Source organism: Tupaia chinensis, unplaced genomic scaffold (genome assembly GCF_000334495.1).
Source record: "Tupaia chinensis unplaced genomic scaffold, TupChi_1.0 Scaffold143976_1, whole genome shotgun sequence".
In the NCBI taxonomy this organism is placed as follows: domain Eukaryota; kingdom Metazoa; phylum Chordata; class Mammalia; order Scandentia; family Tupaiidae; genus Tupaia; species Tupaia belangeri.
Genome location: NW_006203827.1, coordinates 511,330 through 515,452, shown reverse-complemented (window position 1 = coordinate 515,452; position 4,123 = coordinate 511,330). Strand labels below are relative to the sequence as shown.

At 35.1% G+C, this 4,123-nt stretch overlaps 1 pseudogene; it reads left to right on the top strand.

Annotated features, from left to right (window-relative positions):
* Nucleotides 1–2,416: 2,416 nt before the first annotated feature.
* LOC102473397 (ORM1-like protein 1 pseudogene) overlaps nt 2,417–4,123 on the top strand; it is a 3,099-nt pseudogene continuing 1,392 nt past the window's right edge.

Below are 4,123 nucleotides of genomic sequence, written 5' to 3'. Positions count from 1 at the left end.
AAGGCTTTCATAAATAAATTTTAAAAACACAATGCAAATATAGTTCTCTAATTTTTCTGTGGATTTTCTGTTTAGATTTCTTGTACATTCAGGGTTGAAAGGGTCTCATGCTTCAGAGATCCCAACTCATACACCCTAAAGTAGACAGCTGCCTTTGCTTTCATCTGGACACAAGATATGGTTCTGCAATTTTTATTACATTTATGACTATTTATTTACTTATCTATCTATTTTTGCCTTTTATCCCTAGTAGAAGTAATGGTCGGAATGTGACAAGGAATAGGGAAGCATTAGAACTTTTTTTAAGTGATTTTTGCTATTGAGTGAATGTGCTTGCCAGAGAGATAGAGAGACAGAGAGACAGAAAGCAAGAAATCACCTCTGGGTGGATGGTCATGCCGCAATTCCTTCTCCTCCATTCTCCTCTTAGGACTTTGGGCATGCATGCACAGGTGCCCGGTGTGAGTTTCAAGTTGCCTATTCTAGGACTCAAACTGTGTTCAACCATGTGAGAGTCCAGTGATGTAACCAATACACCACCTGCTGGTTCCAGGACTTTTTTCTGAAGCCAATGTCTTAGTACATTTATGTTGTTATAACAGAATATGTAAGCCTGGATAATTTATAAAGAGCAGAAACTTATTTCTTATAGCTTTGGAGGCTGGAAACTACAGATTTAGACATCGATATCTATTGAGAGCCTTCTTACTCTATCCTCACATGACAGAAGAGTGAAAGAGATCAAACTCTTTCCTAGAAGCCCTTTTCATAGCACCATTAATCCCCTCCATTAGGTTCCACTGAACATTTCCCATTAGGCCTGACTTCCCAACACTGTTGTATTAGGTATTAAGTTTCCAACACATGAATTTCAGAGCAGACAAAGATATTCTAACTGAGCCAGCCCCATAGCTCAACAGTTAAGGGAGCCGGACCCCATGTGACTGACTGTGCTTTGAATCGCAACCCAGCAGCTTGAAAAATACAGCATATATGTGTTCATGCAAGACTAGAATCCTGATGGGAATGAGGAAAGGAGGAAAAAGGATTGTGGTGTGACCAGATCCCATCAGGGGTGCTTTCACACTTTCCCACGAACACACGTGTGCACACACACACACACACACACACACATGCACTTTTAAACTATATTTGTAAGTATGTATACTTGTAAACCATACCAAGCAGAAACTAACTCCCACCTCCAAAAACAACAACAAAAATCTCCTTTCTATTGTAAATTGAAGGAACCTTCTTTGTTGAGAAGTGATAGAGCTTTGGAATGCCACATGTAAAAACTAGTAGAGCCTATATGTATTAAAGCAGGGTCTCCAAACTACGGTGTGTGTGTGTGTGTGTTGGGAGGGAACAGCCAGAGAGCAAGTGAAGTTTTGTCTGGGTTTGCAGCCATTCCTCATTACTTGCATTACCACCTGGGTTTTGCCTCCTTGTTAGATCAGTAGTGGTATTGTATTCTCACGGAAACACAAACCCTAACCCTACTGTTATGTGATGGTTTTATTGTATATTGCAACATGGTAGCAGTGGAAATAGGGTGCACACTGGGTGTGGATGCTTAGGTCATCCTGGGACCAACCAACCTCCGCCATTCATCTGTAGAGGGATTGTCTTCCATGAGACTGGTTCCTAGTGCTGGAAAGGTTGGGGACTACTATATGAAAGGCCTTGAATAATTAACAAACCTTTCAAAACAAAAAGCATCTGGCCTGATTCACTGGAGAATTCTACTAAGCATTCAAGGAAGAAGTTATACCAATTTTTTGTTTTGTTTTGTTTTGTTTACAATATCTTCCTAAAAAATCAAGGTAGAGAAAATATTTCCTAATTCATTTTAGAAGATCAGCATTATCCTAGTACAAAAGTCAGACAAGGACATTAGAAGAAATGAAATCTCTGTACCAATATCAATAAGTCATTTATGAACATAGGTGCAGAAATTCTCAACAAAATATTAGCAAATCAAATCTGACAATGTACAAAAATAATTATACATCACATCAAGTAGGATTTATTTCAGATATCAGGCTGTTTCAACATTTAAAATACAGTTCATGTAATTCATCAGATTAACAGGCTAGAGAAGAAAAATCATAAGATCATATTAATACATACAAAACACCCTGACAGAATTCAATGTCATTCATGATAAAAAAAAATACATTTTCAGCAAACTAGGAATAGAGTGGACTTTCCTAAACTTGGTAATAAACATCTACAAATATCCTGCAACTAACTTCATACTTAATGATGATAAACAAGCTGCTTTCCCACTGAGGTTGGGAACAAGACTAGTATGTGCACTGTACAAGTCCTAACTAATACGGTAAGATAAGAAAATTTTAAAAATGTAAACATTAAGGGGAAAGAAGCAAAACTATCTTTGTTCACAAATGACATGACTATCCATACAGAAAATCCTAGACAACCAAAAATGCTCCTGGAACTAATGAGTGATTACTGCAAGGTGGCAGAATATGAGATTGATATGCAAAAGTCAATTGCTTTCTTACATACCAGCAATGAACAGTTTGAGCTTAACATGAAAAAGTACATTGTCATTTATATTAGCATCCAAACAAATAAAATACATAAGCAAAATCTACATGGGGAAAACTGTAAAACTGTGATGAAATAAATAAAAAATATAAATAGATGGAGAGATAATTTATGAACATAGATAGGAAGACTCAGCGTTGTCAAGATGTCAGTTATTCCCAATTTGATTTTTAGATTAAACACAATCTCAGTCAAAATCCAAGTAAGTTATTTTGTAGATATTAACAAATTGATTCTAAAGTTTATGTGGGAAAGCAAAAGATACAGAATAACCAGTGCAATGTTGAAGGATTAAAACAAAGTTGGAGGACTGATTCTATGTAACTTTGAGACCTAATGTAAAGCTACAGTAATCAAGACAGTGTATAATTGGCAAAAGAACAGACATATAGATCAATGGAACAGAATAGATACATACAAATATATAATAGCCAATAAATCTTACACGAAACAGCAAAAGCAATGCAAAGCAGAAAAGGATAGTCTTTTCAATAAATACTGTTGGGATAATTGAACAACCACATACCAAAAAGAAGAAAGAAAGCAATCTAAAGATCTTACACTTTTCACAAAAATTAACTTAAAATGTCTAATAGACCTAAAAGTAAAAGGAAAACTATTAACATTCTAGAAGAAATCATAGGGGAAAATCTAGGTGACCTTAGGTTTGGTGATGACTTGTTATATAACATGAAAAGTATGACCCATGAAAGAAAAAAATAATAAATGTGAGACTTCATTATACACAGTGGTTGAAGGTAAAAAATAAATAAAAACAAATTTTTAAAAAAATCAAAACTTCTGTGAAAGACAGTGTTAAGAGAATAAAAAGACAAACCATAATCTCAGATAAATCATTTGCATGCACACTCTGTATCATAAAAAATTAAATTTAATCTTCATAGTGGCTCTACAAATTTACATTCCCACCAACAGTAGGAGAATTCCCTTTCTTCACAGCCTCGCTAAGACATGGAACCAATCCACATATCCCCAGACAGATGAATGGATTGAAAGAATGTGGCACATAAACACTATGGAATACTACTCAGCCATAAAAATCAGTAACACCCTGATATTTGATAGAGTCCACAAATATGGAAGATTTACTAATAAGTAAACCAAGCCAGACTCAATACAACCAAATATTGGTGCTCTATGGCAGAAACTGAATGATTGAAAGATATAAAATCTTGGAAAGCAATGCTGAGACTGGAGACAGAGGGGGAAGAGAGTGGGAAATGGGAGAAGGTGAAAGGGAAGGAATCAATGGGTGAAGAAGGAAAAAGCAAAACACTTAAAGGACACAAAAATGGAAAATTATCTCTTGATAATATGTATTTATGATAGGAAAATTAATTTGTTGTATTGTAATGATATGCAGTGATTGAATGTAAAAAATAATAAATTTAAAAATTAAATTTAGTCAAATCTTTAAAAAAGAAGCACACCTTGGCATTTGACATAACATGGATAGACCTGGAGAACATTATGCTAAGTGAAATAAGCCAGCCCAAATAGAATTATATTGCATGATTTCACTTGT